This window comes from Danio aesculapii, chromosome 8 (assembly GCF_903798145.1).
Source record: "Danio aesculapii chromosome 8, fDanAes4.1, whole genome shotgun sequence".
NCBI lineage: Eukaryota > Metazoa > Chordata > Actinopteri > Cypriniformes > Danionidae > Danio > Danio aesculapii.
This window is the reverse complement of record NC_079442.1, coordinates 23,454,578-23,473,933: the sequence shown is the minus strand read 5'-3', so window position 1 is coordinate 23,473,933 and position 19,356 is coordinate 23,454,578. Positions and strand designations below refer to the sequence as shown.

Sequence of the window (19,356 nt, the reverse complement as noted above, 5' to 3'; positions counted from 1 at the left end):
GTGTTCAGGTGTAGTGACGAGCAAACAAAGAAAACAAAGCACAAAGGCAGAACATTTCTTAGGTAAGATCTTGTTTTTTACGTTTTTGTATGTTATGAACTTTTGTGCTACACAGGTAACGTTATTGATGATAATACAGTCACCTACTGCATTCACCATAAGGCAAAGTAGCACCAGCTCGCACTAAACACTCAGCCTATGCTAGTTTTGTTGAATAAAATCAGCAAACAAAGCAAAATAAATATGACAACGATATGCTGCGGTGCTGGAAACTTGTATTATTGTCGGCTAGTGAAGGAGTCGTTCATAACGGAGATTCATTCACAAATGAATCGCTCCCTCCGTCAGTATGAGAAGTGAAAGCAGGAGAAGGGGGTGTGTTTCAGGACACAGATAAGATCAAATGTAACAGGGACGGTGTATAGTACATTTCCATGCACACAAACACAAACTTTTTGTCAGGAATGCCTGAGCGATCACTTATCCATCAATGTAGAAGAGTGACGTAAAATTCTAAGTTTCGTAATTTAAAAAAAATTGCATACTGACCTCCGGGAAAACTCCCGATCATAGATATATGTGTATATGTGTATTTCTCTGGCTCTGGATGGCCAAAGTCCTCGAATGCAGCTTGGTCCTGCATTCATTTCAAAAGAGCGCTACCCTGTACTAAAATGGCGGCTCTACTGACGCTATACTTCCAATAGACAACAACAGGGTAGGCGACATCTAATGTTTATATCTATGTGAGAGCGCAAATTTAACCCACAAGCAGCAAAATAAGTAAGAAACAGACGTCTTTGCAAAGTTTCTTTGCTAAGGGGAAAAGACCCAGTGATGGACCCACACGAACTGTCAAGAAATGGATCTGCAACCCATTTGTCAACAAATTAGGTGAATCCAGTATGTCTGTAAAGATCAACAGCTTCTCCAGCTGACAATGACGGCAACCTTTTAGGGGTCGTTCGCATTTGGCATCTTTTCTAGAGTTCGCGCAAGTTCGCTTTCGCGCAACTTTCAATGGAGGTGCAGGGTTTGCGAGCACAAGCGGCGTGATGCGTTCGCGCTTTCCAGACGCACCAGTTTAATGAATTCTGCGGGGAGTACACCGTTCTAACCGTACAGTTTGTATGGAATATACACATTTTGGTAGACTAATAATCTTAGACAAATAAAGAACAGCCAAACAGCAGTGCTTTGTAATTTTAGACTGCTGTTACATTCCATGGTGTGTGCTTCAATGGACAACTACAGAAAAAACTATATAAAATGACCATCTTTACATGTTTTCTCTTACACACAGTCAGTTATGTCAGAAAGTAATGGAATATGATGACATATGCATTCAGTCTTAAAGTTACACTATCATTTCAATTGAATCAAACAACAAAAGAAAAAGAGAAATATTGACTATGTATAAATATATGTATATTTAATGCATGTTGTGAGGAATGCAATAAATATAAGTGTATTATTTTTATATTTGATTGAATTCCTGATTTATAAGCTGTTATTTTACGTAAGCTAAATTGTTTATTTAATTTATGTTTTTTTTTTTCTATTTGTTTGTTTGTTTGTTAGTTTTCTTTTTTTTAATGTATTACTGACTGTTTTAACTCACTTTTATTTGTTGACAGGAAACCTGCTCTGAAAGAACAGATTAAGAGGATGGGGATTCTGGATTATTTTTAATGCACTGTCTGGGCCCCTGACAAAGTTTTTCTTAAGGCCCCTAAAAGTCTAGGACTGTCACTGATAAGACCATCTGTTAAGTCAAAAATGTTGTAGCTGCTGTTCTTGTTTTTCAGGACTTTGTTAGGGAACTTACTGCCAATAAGAAAAAAGAAAAAGAAAAAAACTTGAAAGGCTTTTTTATTTACTAAATGTATTTTCATCTGTCACTGCTTTTCCATGAATATATCCACAAATCTGCTTCATTATCTAATTTAAAAGTCAAGTCTGGGGCACGACAGCATGCAAATTCTCTGAGCCACAGGGGAAAAAACAAATACAGTAGGAGTAAATTATAGCATGCAGACTGTCACTGCACTGCACGCAGATGACAGAATACAGAACATTCTTGAACATTGTTGAGCATTTTTTACATTTATTTATTTGATTTCTGTTTTATTTACCTTCATTTAGCTAAAAAGTATTATTGAGATTTCAAATCTCTTTTCCAAGAGAGGCCTGTCCAAGGTGTCAGCTATATTATTCATTCATTCATTCATTCTCCTTCGGCTTAGTCTCTGAATTATCAGAGATCATCACAGCGGAACTGAACTGCCAACCATTCCAGCATTTATTTTCCGCAGTGGATGCCCTTCAAGCCACAACCCAGTACTGGGAAACACTCATACACTCTCGCATTCACACATGCACTTATACACTATTATGCCACTGTTATGCCAATTTAGTTCATCCAATTCACTTATAGTGCATGTCTTTGGACTGTGAAGGAAACCCACATGAACACGGAGAGAATGTACAAACTCCGCACAAAAATGCCATCTGGCCCAGCCAGGACTTGAACCAGCAACCTTTTTGCTGCAACCCAACAGAGCTGAGCCCAACCCAGAACCACTGAGCTACCATGCCACCCCTCAGCTATATTATAATATAAGAAATACAAGTACACATTACAACAATATTTAAATATAAACTCTGAACAAAACCATTCACAAGCTTCCCTTACCACTCACTTTATGAAGCCTTTAAATTTACCAATTTACCACACAACATGATCACAATTTGCACATAAAAGTTCACATTACAGAACAAAAGTCAATTTGGTGAAATATCTCAAATGCTGCATCACTGTGTAAAACATAACACAAGACGGAAGACCTGTAAAGAATTATTAGAAAAACATATAGGGTTTTTTATTTTTTTCATCCTTTAGAATTGTATTATGGGACATTGATCTCAGTTTTGGTTTTTAAATTACTGTGAAATCAAAATAAATGAATAAGTGTAAATAAATTATTTTTTTAGAAATGTTAAAATCAGTATTAATCAACACTGTTAGAATCAGTATTAATCTTAAAGTGGGGGTTCACTGCGAAATTCTATTTTAAACTTTAGTTTTGTGTAATATAGCTCTGTGAACATCATTGAATGTAAGACACTCAAAGTTCAATGCAATGGGAGACATTGGTTTTATAGAGTTAGCTTAGCAAAGCTTACAGTGAACGAAGTTCAGGGCTTACAAAAAAATACATCTGCGTTAATGATGTCATAAACCCTTTGGTTTACACCCCAGGAACAAAGGGGTGACAGAAAAACACAGCTATTTTCACAGACCTTGTTCTGTTTCTGTATTTGTGCTTCCAATGGACATGACACAAAGAGAGAAGTGGTTACAATTCATTTTGAATTATGTTCCAGAGAATTATAAAAAAAAGATATAGCTTTATGTCCAAGGTTTTTTACAAAGGACAGCTTCCAAAATCTCTCCCAGTTCAGCACTGGATTAACTTCTCAAAGAAGGAGCAGTTCCAACGATAAAAGAAGAAGCTGTGGATTGTGAGCCACAACCTGTAAGTATTTTTATTTGTTAAAACTGATAGTTTGTAGCATTAACTGTATGTTGTAGCAAGGACGTAATGATTACGTTTCTTGGTGATGCTGAGCCAATCCATGAATCAAAACCCGAGAGCCCGTCGAAGGGGGCCTTCAGAGGAACCAGGAAATATAACAGTGGTTTTCATGTTAGCTGAGAAGCAGTATAAAATTTAAGGTAAGATATGTGAAAAAATAACATGATTTTTTTTTTTAATAAAGCACGAGCATACAGTTTTGCACACAATCAAGCCCTTAAAAAACACTCTGGGTCACCACTTTAAGGATATAGAGTACTCCAAAACAGTGACAAAATTTGCATTGAGAAGATATAAACATCCAAAGCTTGCAGTTTGTCCTTTTTACCTAAATGGATCAACACTTTTGATGTCACCTCATACTTTAGTTCCTCATCAAATCTTCTGACCAGTCAATTGCTCTCTATCTGAGATGTCTTGCCCCCTGAGATGTCTCAGGAAGGTAGATCTCCAGGATCAGGGTTGGTGACCCCTGTTATATGGGCTTGAGCTTAACAACTTTTACTCACAGAGCTGTGATAATACCTAAATTCGTCTTTTAAAAAGTGGATGGGCTACTCTGTGTCCCGCCGTCATGTCTTCATGTTTCAGTTCAAATTATGAACAACATCAAACTAAAATACACACTTCAAAGCACTTCACAGGACCTTTAACTCCAATTTAACTTCACAAACAGTTTAAAAAGTGAGTTTTGCTGACATTTTAGTAGTTTGAAGCAATATAATGTCTACAAAAAAGTATTTATAAAAATGAATCCAACACAGGTTCTTTATTATTATTTATTATTATTGCTTCAGCCTACGAAAATATAGTCAAACTTCCACGTTTGACTGCAGATTTTAGGTTTGGTTAAAATGAATGCTACAGGGCAGTATGATGCCAAAAGCGTTTGTTCCTTTTCATACTTTCTTTTGCCTTATTATCGACAAAATACATTTTTCAAGCAGCTCTTTGCACAACACCAAATAAATAATCACAAAACAACTTAACAACGTCTATGATTTGGTATCAAATACGTTTACCTCACCTGTCTCCATATGGACAACATTTCTGGCATGGTCAGCTTACTAAGTAGCGCAAGTCAGATTTATAAAAATGTAAACAGCACACTCTAGAGGATTTGTCGTCTGAAACGTGCAACGAAATTGTATATCACAAAAATGTAGGCTGAAGCACCTGGGCTGAATAAATCTGTAAAATAACAGAAAAATTGCTGGCAGCTCATTACCCAGGTTTGTACTGTAAAATACAGGATAAACACAGACGATACATAACTACTCAATATGACAACAAAATTAACTTTGTTAAACTTTTCAAAAAATCTGATCAGAATTCATTCATTTTAGTCCCTTATTTATCAGGTGTCACCACAGCGGAATGAACCGGCAACTATTCCGGCATATATTCCGGCTTACACACAGCAGATGCCCTTCCAGCTGAAATCCCAGTACCCAGTACTATGTTAGTTCTACCCATGCGAACACAGGGAGAACATGCAAACTCCACACAAAAATGCCAAATGGCCCAGCTGGGACTCAAACTAGCAACTTTCTTACTGTGAGGTGACAGTGCTAACCACTGAGCCACCATGCCATCAGAGTTGAAGGTCCCATAATATAATTCCAAATGAATAAATAAAAAGAAAACACCCTTGAATCACAAACTTTGAAACTGTTAATACTTTTTTCTAAGTAGGATCACATTTGTCTATAAAAGCAAGCAGGGAATGATAATGTTACACTTCTCTGGTTTAAAAATGGTACATCTTTTATAGAATAGCCAGACATTCAGTTGTGGTAAGTGTTTGACAATGAAAGTCACAATAAAATAAAAATTACAATTAAACATGGTAAAAGGATGTTGACCTACAAAAAAGGATGTTGACCTACATTTGATATCCACAAAAAAATGTTATAGCATGACTGGAATAGTCATCACAAATACAATAACGCAGCTCATTCTTGCGTTGTCATGGACCGCTCTCAACACTGAAGTAATGATACAGAGTGAAGAGAGAGAGAGAGAGTCTCAATTTGACCAGCCGGCTTTCTGTCAACTGACAGGAGCTGTAATTAGGAAACATTTCAGGCAAACAAACACATATGATCTCACGCTTAATCAAACTCTTTCAGTTCTGGTTTTGTTACCAAATTTTGGATGCTTTTTGCCATGATCAGAAATGTTTTCTAATACAATCTGACAATGACTGAACGTATCCTTTAGGCATTTGCGTTATTATGAAAACTGACAGATTACTAAAACAGGTACTAAAGTATTTCAGAAGTGTGAAGAGGAAGAGATGGTGTAAATTCTGACTTTGCTACTTTTTAAATTGCTAGTTTTTATACACATTTGACATACTGTATGCCTTAATATTTTGCAATGTTGCATCTAGTGAAATTGGAATGATTTTCATCAATTTATAAGAATCTTTATGCGTTTTGATCAATGCAACACTATTTACCAGCAATTTTATAGGGAGAGTTCACAAAAACTTTGAACTGTAAAAAAACAAGGACATCTAAATATTTTGTGACCTTAGTTTTTTTGATAAATCTAATAAAAACATAATTTTGCTAAGTGTGTTTTTGCCTGGTATCTTGACCTGTTTAGGCCTATCAAAAAAAGGGAACTGTCATATGCATTCATTCATTCATTCATTCATTCATTCATTCATTCATTCATTCATTCATTCATTCATTCATTCATATAATTCATTAAAAGACAAAAGACAAAAACAATTCTGCCTTTGAAATATACATTCCAATGTAGGAAGCCACCAATTACTTGCATATTAGTGCTGCCAAATGATTAAACTGCATCCACAATAAAACTTTGTGTTTACATAATAAATGTGTGAGTGTTCATATTTATGTACACTGTAAAAATGCTGGGTTCAACACAATCGAGTGTTGGAACAACATGAAGGAATTAAGTTAACTTACTATTTTTACTAATTTAAGTGGATTCGAAAAAACCTCAATAATTGTGTTGTTTCAGCTTATCTCATATACTGTAAGTAGTTTGAACAAACAGCAAGCGTCATTTTTGTGTACATTTACTAATATATTTATAATACAAATTAGAAATAAATATAAATACACTTAGTTTTGAATATTTTAGTATTTTATGTCTGTGTGGGTGGGGGGATGTTTATATAAACATAAATATAAACAGTACACAAAATATATTATGTAAATAAAACTTTTACTTTGGATGTGATTAATCTTGGTTAATTGTTTGAAAGCCCTATTAATTGTGCAGTGCCTACAGAAAATCATCATACCCTTTGAAATAATCACTTTATTTGTCATTCATTGATTCATTCATTAATTTTGGCTTAGTCCCTTTATTAATCAAGGGTCGCCACAGCGGAATGAACCGCCAACTTATCCAGCATATGTTTTACACAGCGGATACCCTTCCAGGTAATTTAGCTTGACCCAATTCACTTATACCACATGTCCTTGGACTTGTGGGGGAAACCAGAGCACCCGCAAACTCCACACAGAAATGCCAACTGACCCAGCGACCTTCTTGCTGTGAGGCGACAGCGCTACCCGCTGCGCCACCACCCTCTTTATTTGTCAAACAGCCTGAAATTAAATAACATTCCAAATAGCTTTCCCAGCCTTTGAAATATTTTGTAGCCTTCTCCTAACCTGTACCTTTCTATAACTTTATCCTGAAGGTCTTTTGAAAGCACAGTGTAATAAGAGTAAAGGAACAGATTTTCACAGGGTATGATTTTTGATAGGCACTGTATTATATTATAAATATAAAGAAAGCATTCAGTGTTATTTCAATTGATCGTTCAAATGTCATTCTAATAGCCTTTATAGTGTTTTCAAGTTTTTTGTCTGTCAAGATGTGTGTTTGTTTTTGGCAAAGTGAGTGACAAATTGTCAGCTAACTTTCAGATAGCTATGAATAATAAAATTAACTTAAATCAGATACTAAATAAATAAATAAATAATATAGATATAAACGATAACAATTCCAACATTGGCCCATGACCACTTAAAATATACAGTAAAACTTCCATCAAGCTGTTTTGAAAAAAAAAGATAGTAAATGTCTTAGACAATAACATTTATTTAATGATGCACAGAATAACTTTTCACGATTTTATTTACTTAGTTATTTTGTGTAAACTATAATGCCTTTATTTTAGGGTGCCTTTATTTACCAAACACCACATGATAACCTCAAAACATTATGCAATTCTGAGTGTCTCACACAGGTGAGTGGGCTTTACAAACCACCTGTAGAAAACACAATATTTCATCTCTCTGACACTTTAACCAACAATTGGACCAGTTTTGCACAAAATTGCACTAGTGCACTAGACTTATGATCACTCCATATTCATATCCACTCCATAAAAATTGTGCATTCATGAATTGTGCTTCACACAGGTAAGTGGGCTTGACAAACCACCTGTGGAAAGACCTGCAGTCTTCTCCCTAAATTAAAAAAACACTTCCACCTCCTTACTCTATAGCACCTAATCCTCTGAGCACAAACATTTCTTTGTATAATTAGCATTTCTTATGTTCACTGCCTCTTCTTGTTGAATCGCTGAATGCCTCCTCAAATGTAAGTCGCTTTGGACAAAAGTGTTTGCTGAATGTGTACATGCAAATGTAGGATCCTTTGATGAATAGAACATAGGGCTGCACAATATATTGTTTCAGCATCGATATCGTAATGTGATCATTCGCAATAGTCACATTGCGAGTATATACACGAGTATATAATGTAGAGTTTAAATATTATTATATTATATTATCATTTATCATTTTCATGTGTTTTTAAGGCCTGTGACTGTATAATGATTTTAAAAGCATTAAAGGAATAAGAAGATAAGAATATATAAGAATATTAAGAAACTGTACTATTTGTAACTTTAATAATGATCCACTTCATGGAATTATTTTTATTTAACAGTTACCTGAATACTGTTAGACATAGAAACTGATAAAACATTGTTTATTTCAATTCATCCAAATGAATCTAAAACTATTCATTCTTCACAAATAGACATATTAAATTCATCTGGTGAAATGGTATTAATAACGCAATATATATCGCAGAATATGCAATATTGAAAATGTCTAAAATGTTGAAATTATTTACTTTTACTGTCCCTTAACCTTTGAAGTTTTAATTTGATACAAACATTTACCAATTACACATTCAGAAAAACCAAACTGGACAGTGGTTTTCAAAATCAAAAGATTCCTCTAATCCAAAAAAAAGCAAATCAAACAGAAACCAGCTTGTCAGATTTGTCCGTTTAGTGCTCTCCCATTCCAGACTGCACAACAATAACAATGAAACATAAGTACTAAGTACGGCCATGACAACGTCAGGCACATTCCAAAGGGAGCGGACTATGATTTGTTTGTCTTCGCCGTCACAGCCAAGTATGATTGTAGGTCAGGGTGTCTCACAAAACTATTGTGCAAGAACACTGCTGTAGCGCGAAACTTCCCTTGAAGGTCGACAACATCGGCTGAAGATAACAAAAAATTAAAGAAGTGCACTCATGATATGGTCAAGCGCTTCCTTTCTGCTGACCGAGGGCTTTCGTTTATAATCTGCCACGTCTCATTACCTTCTGTTTTTACCACATTTTCTGTTCTAAAACATTTTGCTGTCCCTTAGACTTCTTCATGTACCCGGATTATGAAATAGCAGATGAAATACAAAGCAAACACTGCATTCTACTCTTCATCACACAGACATGTTTCTGTGTTTCAAAGTGGGAAAATATCTTGTAAAATTGTTTTGTGTTTCATGTTTTTCTTTTTTTTAGTTTGTGTAGGGTTTTGAATTGTATGATGGGACCTTGATCTTTCCTCCAACATCTTTTGATATTGAATAAAATGAAAAAATTAAATTTGAATTGGATTTTCAGCATGATACATAAATTAAGCAAATTACAACATTCATTAATTCATTCATTTTCCTTCGGCTTCACAAAGGAATGAACCGCCAACTATTCAGGCATGGCAACTATTCTATTTTATGCAACGGATGCCCTTCCACTTTCAACCCAGTACTGGGAAACAAACTACAAAATGTATTTTTAATTATTACTTAACAACATTACCCGTATGAATACTTCCCTCTCTCTTTCTAATGGGAAGAAAAGAATAAATAAATAAAATAAATAGAGTAAACAATTAAATAGTTAAAAATAAGAAAAAATCTTTAAATAATTTAAACAACACAGGCTTATTGTGGATACGTACCACTGTCTACATTTCTGGAGAGTGCAAATTATGTGGCCAGAGGGACATCTGGCTGCATTTCATCTTTAAAACGAACAATATGGGGTTGTATGACATCGCATGACTGCTTTCAATTTAATTCATCTTTATTTCTATAGCGTTTTTACAATGTAGATTGTGTTAAAGCAGCTTAACCTAGAAGTTCTAGTAAACTGTATCAGTCCAGTTTTCAGAGTTGAAGTTTAGTTTAGTTCAGTGTAGTTTAATTTTCACTGCTGAAAGTCCAAACACTGAAGAGTGAAAGACTGAAAGACTGAAGGAGTGAAGACTGAAAACCTCCTGTGCGGACATGCAGTCTGGGCGCCGGAGGCTGGAGAACACTGGACGTCTATCATGGAGAAGCTGCAGGTGTGAGTAGGTCACCAGTGGGTGTTCAAGCTGGCCCACAGGATCAATGCGGAGACTCGTCTGTCACTGGTGTTTATCAGGAATCAGTCTTATGCTCTCCACTCCTCCATGACCACCACAGCATCTGCTCAGGATACAGCCTGGTCCAGGATTATGGAGACCTCTAGAAGTCCTCTATGGTTGGCATCATCTCTTCTTATGTGTTGTCCTTGAGATCCTTAACGGTTCATTTTAGCACTACCAGCTGACCGCTTACGGACGGCTCCGTACGGACAGTTTTCCCAGTAGACTGAAAATGTAGCAAGAATCAGGCGACCACAATGGCTCTTTTCTAGATTCTACATTAGATCAGTTGGGTTTAGAGAAAGTGGTGGGTGGGTCAATCGTTGAGTCAGTCGACAACAAGCTAGCCTGGGGTGCGTTTCCCAAACAATGCATCGTTTGGAAAAAGAACGATGTAGAGATGAGTGTTTTCCAAAACCCGTAATTTCTCTGTTGCAGATCCGTTGTTTGAGCCAAGTTAGTTATAACGTAAAACACCCATGATGCTCTAAACTGGGTGGTAACAACTACTTTAGAGAAGAACCCCATAATTTCTTTGTGCAAATGATATTGTTTTACGCAAACAAAATCCAATATTAGTTTTGGTAAAAACATGCACTCGCTTTCCATCTTAATTGAAATATATGTAAATGGCACAAATAGGGTATGGGTTTCCTTTATGAATATTATTGTGAATATTACATATTCTATTCTAAAACATAAAATCACTTACAAAGGCTAACACGTATTCTAATCTCATATATAAATCATTTAAATAAATAATTAGGTGGTTTATTAAGAAATGAAAATTACTATTTATTATTTATTAGAAAATTCATTCTTTAATAATAATATTAATTATGATGATGATTATTATTATTATCATCAAGTAGGATATTGTTTATTTATTTTATTTTTTAAAAGTCTACTTTTACAATTTGAAGCATGCAAACAACTGCAGAAATTTTCTAACCAACAGGCCCATGTCATATACACTACATACTTAATAAATAACCTTCTATAAATTTAAACGATAAATGTATGCTATGTTTTTTTGTTTTCACAAGCTTTGGAGACGTAACATAAATTCCGCTTTTAAATAATAGGTCACCTATAGCTTTCATCATGAGACATGGCTGTGTTTAAAATGACATCAATGTTTTCAAAGTGTGCACAATTGTAAACATAAAAATCGCTAAAACGGAACTTTAAAAATGCTTTGAAAGCAAATTACACCTAAGAGAGATGACATTAACACTTTTTTTTAATCATTCCGAGTTTAAATGTAAGAATGTTCTAAACGAATAGGGCACAGGGGGGATAACTGGGAATAGAACACAGCCAGGAACTGTTTCTAACTACAGCTCCAGAGGTGTAGTTGCAGGCATAGAAGTTTTGCGAATGTTTGTTGGAACGATGGATTTAGGAATCGCCAAATAAACGAACTATGTTTGTAACGACACAACTTGTGCCCTCTGGTGAATTTATACGAGAAGAGGACGCGCAAGAGGAATTTGTTATCCTCAAAAAGCATACAGCGGCATCTGGTGGATTAGTGAAAAACTGCAAGCAGACGTACCTTGAGTTCCGTATTACGCTGTCCCCTGAAATGTAGACCTGGGTACATATTCACAATATGCCTGGGTTGAATTTAAATCAATAATTTAATAAAACATTAATAAAATAAATTTATGTATAATTTCTGCGCTCCGTTTTAAGGATAAATTAAAAAGTGACTTTAATTGATATTTTTAATAGTTTAAAATGGTATATTGTCAGTATTGGTGTTGGAAATTACAGTACAAAAATACCAGTACATTTTCTGTTATTTTATGGGACTTATATCAAATTTTTTTTCAATCCATGTTTATTTCTATAGCGTTTTTACAATGTAGATTTTGTCAAAGCAGCTTAACATAGAAGTTCCAGTAAATTTAAATTGTGTCAGTACAGTTTTCAGAGTTGAAGTTCAGTTTAGTTCAGTTCAGAGTGGTTTAATTTTCACTGCTGAAAGTGCTGAAAGTACATACACTGAAGAGCAAATCCATCGATGTGCAGCTTCACAATTCCCATTTCCCAAGTTGTATTCCTACTACAATATATTGTTTCAAACTATTAAAAATGCAAATACAAGTCATGTTGTTGGATTTCCAACATCAAAAGTCAACAGAGCAGAGATCAACGTCCCATAATGCAATCCATAAATAATCAGAAAAAGGCCTGTAAATCACAAAATACGAAAACTATATAATTAACAGACTTTTATTTTTACAGTTTGACATACTTGATAATGCTTGCTACATATTTTCCAAATATTCCACAAAGCTATTTAGGAACAACAAGTGAAGGTATAAGTAAGTTATGACCTATTTGTCACTGAAATACAACTTAAAATGAGTATATAGTTTATAGAGCTACAGTTGAAGTCAGAATTATTAGCCCCCTTTTAATTTTTTTTTTTTTATATATATTTCCCAAATTATGTTTAACAGAGCAAGGAAGTTTTCACAGTATGTCTGATAATATTTTTTTCTTCTGGAGAAAGTCTTATTTGTTTAATTTCGGCTAGAATAAAAGCAGTTTTAATTTTTTAAACACCATTTTAAGGTCAAATTATTAGCCCCTTTAAGCTAATTTTTTTTTCGATAGTCTACAGCAGTGGTTTTCAAACTTTAAACCAGCGACCCCCAATGTAAGATCGTCAAGAACTCGCGACCCCCCACTACCAAAGCACATACAAACAATAAAAATAACCTTTTTTAAGTTGTTCATACTATTTTAACTATATTTACTATACATTACAGGGCTCGAAATTAACATTTTTGCTTGGTGGTACTGGTGCTCCTAACTTTAAAAATTTAGGCGTACCAGCCAAAATTTTGTGGCTCCCACCAATTATCGTTATAAACAGATTTATTGCATTTGAAATCAACACTAATCAAAACTAACAAGCAAAAAAATATATATGCATGCGTGAGGAAAATATGTCTCTATGAAATCCCGTTATCACAAGAAAATACATTTTTATAACATAATTGAGTGACCAAAAGATATCACGGACGGGCCGCTCACCAGCCCTGCACGCACTGCTTGACATAAATTAATTTATGAATTTGTTAACGATAACTGTGCTGTGTTCTCTCGGGTGGTGTCTGATATTGCACAGATGCTTTTGACATATACCTTATTATTTGCATACGTCATTTTAATAGCAATACCGCTCTTTTCATGAGCTGCAATATTAGTTTAATCTTAGTCGGTGCAAGCCCTTTAGCGATGATGTACGTGGTGTTAAATTTTACATATAGCTGCCACTTGTACGGCTGACAGCGTCTGGAGATTAAATGAAGGATTAAACAGAACCTCTCGTGCTTAAAATATATAGATGTGGCAAACAGTTACCTGAAAATTCCATCCCACAGACTTTACAGTGAATGTTTTCATAACGGACTTGAAGCCAATTGAAGTCTTTTATCCACTCTTCGAAAAATGTAAATGGTAGATTAACATTCACAACATGATCAGTAATCAGATGTGCCATTATTTGTAGCTTTAGGTATTTCTTAGACAAAATCTGTCAGTGTTGTTTTCATTCTCTCATCAGCGCGTTACATTTTCGCAGTCGTAGATCCTGTCATCTACTTTATGAATTCATCAGTAATATCTTTTTTAAAAATCTGAAAATATTAGCTTTCACTCGTAATACTGAAAATATTTATTATAATCACTGAAAATTACACAATTTTTAAATTACTCTCGCGACCCCTTGAAATTATTCTGCAACCCCTGCAGGGGTCGCAACCCCCACTTTGAGAACCACTGGTCTACAGAACAAACCATTGTTATACAATAACTTGCCTAATTACCCTAACCTGCCTAGTTAACCTAATTAACCTAGTTAAGCCTTTAAATGTCACTTTAAGCTGTATAGAAGTGTCTTGAAAATAAAATGTCTAGTAAAATATTATTTACTTAGAAATGTGTTGAAAAAATCTTCTCTCCGTTAAACAGAAATTGGGTGCAAAATAAACAGGGGGGCTAATAATTCTAACTTCAACTGTATATATTAAAGCAGATGGAATAAGAGCAAACAAAAACCCTAGTGAACCTTCTTCAGTGTAAAACACAGCTGTGCTCCGAAGACTTTTCATGTGTGAATGCAGCATCATTCATGCAAATAAATGTGTGGTCACTGAAAATGAGAAGGGAGGTGTGGTGCATGGGCCAAGAGAAATCTGCAGCGTATGTGCTGACGTTTTCCTCATTTTCGAAGCCGTCTGCACGAGACAGCATGCGTTCAGCTTGTGCAATGCAACCAGATGCCGCCACAGCAAGTATCAGCCCCCTGTGAGCTGCGCTAGTCAGCCTGCACTTGTGTGTAAATCTGAGAAACAATCTGTTGGCTGAGCAGCGTTGCCCTTTTTACTGCATGGTTTATGTTTTAGAGATGCTAAGATTTATCTATAATCCCCATATGAAAACTGCTGTTCACTGTACATTTTTTCAGAAATATCAACAGCATCTGTATTAGACCACTGAATTAAATAAAGAATCACATCAAAAATTAAATCAAATCGCAATGACTTATACTGTTGGCTGAGCTGTGCTGCATTTTGTACTGCATTTTTTTAAGATGCTAAGAATATATTTATGTTAGAAACATCAATAGTACTTGTATTAAACTTATATTCACTCAATCAAATCAATAATCAAACCAAATATTAAGTCAAACTGAAATGAGAGACTGTAAATCAGATTTGAATCAATCATTGCCTGAACAGTGATGGCATTATTAGCATGTTTTTTTCTGTTTTAGAGATACTATAAGATGAGCCGTAATGTCTTATGAACTATTGTTCATTTTTTAGAAATATTAGTAGCTTTTGCATTAAATCTAGATTCACTGAATGAAATCAAGAATCAAACCAAAATTAATCCAAATCTAAACAAGAGATTGTGAATCAATGTATATTAACTCAAATATTAACTCATACACTCTCGAAAATAAAGGTACGAGAGCTGTCACTGGGGTGGTACCTTTTCAAAAGGTACAAATTTTTACTTAAAAGGTCCATATTGGTACCTCAAAAGTATTAGGACCTAAAAGACTTAAGAGATCCACTAATTTGTACTCTTAAGATATTAATATGGACATTTTAGGTAAACGTGTAACTTTTGAAAAGGTACCACAGTGACAGCTCTCGTACCTTTATTTATGAGAGTATAATGTACAACTTATTCTGATGGATGAGCAGTGCTTTAATTTTAATGGCATGATTTTTTTTAGATAGTAAGATGACCTATCATTACCATGTGTAAACTGCTGTTCACTGTTAACTTTTGGAAATATCAACAAAATTTGTAATAAATCTCACTGAATCAAATTATTAATCAAACAAATCAAAACTGAATCACTTATTCTGTTGGGTGACTAGTGGGGGAGTTTTTATGGCATTTTATTTTATTATATTTTTTTTGAGATAGTAAAATTATCTATAATTCCTTTTTGTAAACTGCTGTTCACAGTTTCCCTTTAGAAATATCAACAGCCTTTGTATTAAAACTCACTAAATCAACTTATGAATCAAACGAATCAAAATTAAATCACTTATTCTGTTTGGTGAGCAGTGCTGTCGTTTTTACTGCATGGTTTTTGTTTAAAACTAAGCTACTAAGCTAATCTGTTCCCTACAACTTTTTGAGTCATTCTGAATTTCCTATTGTGAATATATAAAGGGAAGTGAAAGAGCAGCTGTTAATTACTTTATCCTAGTTACCCAATGCTGCTGTGACAACGGATATGAACCTAGAACACTATAAAACAGAGATAAAAGAAGTGAAGCAAAATGCCAGCAGATATATTCAAGACTGTTTGTGAGAACATTGTTTTTAAGGTTTGCCCAATTTTTACTATTTATTGTTCACTTGGTGTGGAAAAAACTATTTATAATCATCCCAAAACAAACACTACTGACTTGACAGACGCCAGCCTGGCATGCAGTGCTAAATTGCACAGTCACCTTGATGTGGAAAAAACCTAAAGAATCAGTTTTATAAACCTAAATCCTTAATGTTGTGGTTCACCTAAAGTATCAATTTGCGGTTTAATCACTCACCCTCAGGCCATGCAATATATAGCTGATTTATTTCTGAAGTAGCATATTAAAGAAAATAATAAAATGCAAGTCAATGGCTACTGTACCAGTGCTTTGAGAGTCAAACAAATTGTATACAGGCAAAACAAAATTAAAGCTGTGGCTTTAATCCACAGCTTTAGTGACTGATCCTGATCACATTCACGACAGTCTGGAGCTCAAGCTTCTTGTTGAATATTGACATGAGCAGTCGCAAAATCTTACCTAAGCTGACACTGTTTACATACAACAGAGAGAGAGGACATGCGTTGTTTTGTTCAACACAATGGTTCTTAATGGGTTATCCTGGAAGCTACAACCAGTATAAGAAAGGTTTGCATACACAAACTCAGTCAGGGTTGTTTACTTTTTGCACATTCCCAATACGTTTTTGATACGTAATTATAATTTGATACGTACATATAATTTGATACGTCATTACGCAAAAGGACACTCGTGAACTAGACAGTAATGTTTGCTGAGGATGTGGATTAAAGGTGATAATGTAAATAATACAGCATTTTGCTTCTTGCACAGACCAGTCAATTCGCTTTATAAGACCATGATGTTCAGGAACTACGAGTATTAGTATTGCTTTGCTTTGCCTGTATGTATTTTTTTTTTTGTTTGTTTTATGTCTCTAAAAGTTCAGTTGTCATCCATTACCAGTACTAAAAATTTTCATTAATGTTCTGCTGAGAAAAGACACTACGTTTGGATAGCCTGAGGGTAAGTAAATTACCAGCATTTTCTTTTGTTTGCTTCATTTTGAGCTATAAACAATAATGGCACAACTGAGAGTTCCTCAGAAAAACTAAATCAGACTATGAGCAGTAGTGGAAAGAGTACTGAAAAATCATACTTAAATAGTTAAATAAAAACTACCATTACTTGCCTAAAATGTAGTGCAAGTAGAGTAAAATTCTCTATTGTGAATATTACTCAAAGTATGAGTAACAAATAGATCTTTCAAAAGTACTCAAAAGTAGTGAGTATTATGCTGTAAAAAGCTGATGCATTTACGTGGGCAACGCAGGGGCGCAGTGGGTAGTACTGTCGCCTCACAGCAAGACGGTTGCTGGTTCGAGCCTCGGCTGGGTCAGTTGGTGTTTCTGTATGGAGTTCTTGGAGTTCTCTGTATGGAGCATATTCTCCTGTGTTCGCGTGGGTTTCCCCTGGGTGCTCCGGTTTCCCCCACAGTCCAAAGACATGCGGTACAGATGAATTGGGTAGACTAAATTGTCCATAGTGTATGAGTGTGAATGAGTGTGTATGTATGTTTCCCAGAGATGGGTTCCAGCTGGAAGGGCATCCGCTGCGTAAAAACATATGCTGGATAAGTTGGCGATTCATTCCGCTGTGGCGACCTCAGATTAATAAAGGGACTAAGCCGAAAAGAAAATGAATGAATGAATGTAAACGTAACATTCTGTAGTGCATTTAGTGATTGGCCAGAAGGCACACAACGTCATAAGACATTAATATTAGGTTAGATTTAGGTCGTGATGTCAGGTGACCAAAATTCAAGGTCTAGCCAGCATCTAAAGACAATGTTATTTTGATGTCCAATAACGACGTCAAATGACGCTGATATTTCGTTGATTTTAGGTTGAGTTAGAAAGTGACCAAAATCCAACGTTGAGCCAACATCTTAAGTTCTGATGTCAACCCAATTTTCATTTTCAAACAAAATGCAACATCCCCATGACGTTGGGCTACAACATCAATCTGACGTCATGTTTATGTCTTGTGCCTGCTGAGTGTTTAGGGACATTTCGGTCATCAAACAGTAAACATCCGTCATCAGTGACATGCATCTAAACAGGTCTCTGGGTCAATGCATGTAGAGATTTTGGACATCTTGGACACTTTTAACGCTTCCAAACAGTTTGGTGCAATTATAATGTGGCCATATCTTGAAGTAGTTCATTATGATGCGATTTACCTTCTATGTGCGATTTGATTGGACAGGAATCGCAGGACAGATTTTTCTAATCCCCAAAGACAGGTAAAAAATTGTAGTAGTGACTGCAGGCTGAAGGAAAGTAGTGGAGTAAAAGTAGCAATACTGAAGGGAAAGTCAAAGTACAAATTTTTAAAACTACTTAGTAAATTACAATTTCTGAAAAAGATTACTCAATTACAGTAATTTGAGTATTTGTAATTTGTTATATTACACCACTGATTATGAGCAGAATGAACTAGCTTATTATTAATTCCTAAAAGCACTAGGATTCACTCCACTGCATAATTTGCTGAGAAAAAAATAGGAGTGTGGCATATGACAGTTGCGTTATGAATGAACCTTTGTGTGTCCGTGTGACATAAACTCACAAGACATATTTCGGTTCATTACCCAGTATATGAGCCCTTTGTTCCCTTTGTTTTATTACCGGACTCCCTTCTTCCACTATGTCCATTTCCTCCCCACCTGTCGATTCGATAAAACAGGAACAATACAAACTTCCACTTCAGCTTGACACCAAACATGGCTCATTCTTGACCACATGTTATAACCACAGAAGAGAGCTGGGGGCTTGTGGAGGAAATGATCAAACAGGCAGGGGCTCCAAATTTAGATTGATACGGAAATGAATGAAAATTGTTCTGAAATTCTGTTTCATTCTTCCTTTCCTTTTGCCTGAACATGTGGAATAGCTTTCACAGTCACAGATGTAGCTGTGATGAATGCAGACCATCTGCATGCTGAGTGACAGGTTGTTATTAATACTCCATGTCAAAATCTATTTGAAAATGAGCTTTCCAGTCTAACTAGAATATAAACTATGATGCTGAATACTCTATCAGTGACGCAATTCATAATCTCATCTGTAGATATCATAGCAATAACTCATAAAACTCACAGGACTATCAAGTCTCAAACTTATCCCAAACGTGTAGCTGCCTGTTCCGGAATTCACCCAAACTCCTTGT

At 35.2% G+C, this 19,356-nt stretch overlaps 1 protein-coding gene across 1 annotated transcript in view; it reads right to left on the bottom strand.

Annotated features, from left to right (window-relative positions):
• The window catches only part of dock8 (dedicator of cytokinesis 8), a 108,351-nt gene that overhangs the window by 88,786 nt on the left and 209 nt on the right, over nucleotides 1-19,356 (bottom strand). The gene's annotated exons all lie outside the window — the stretch shown is intronic.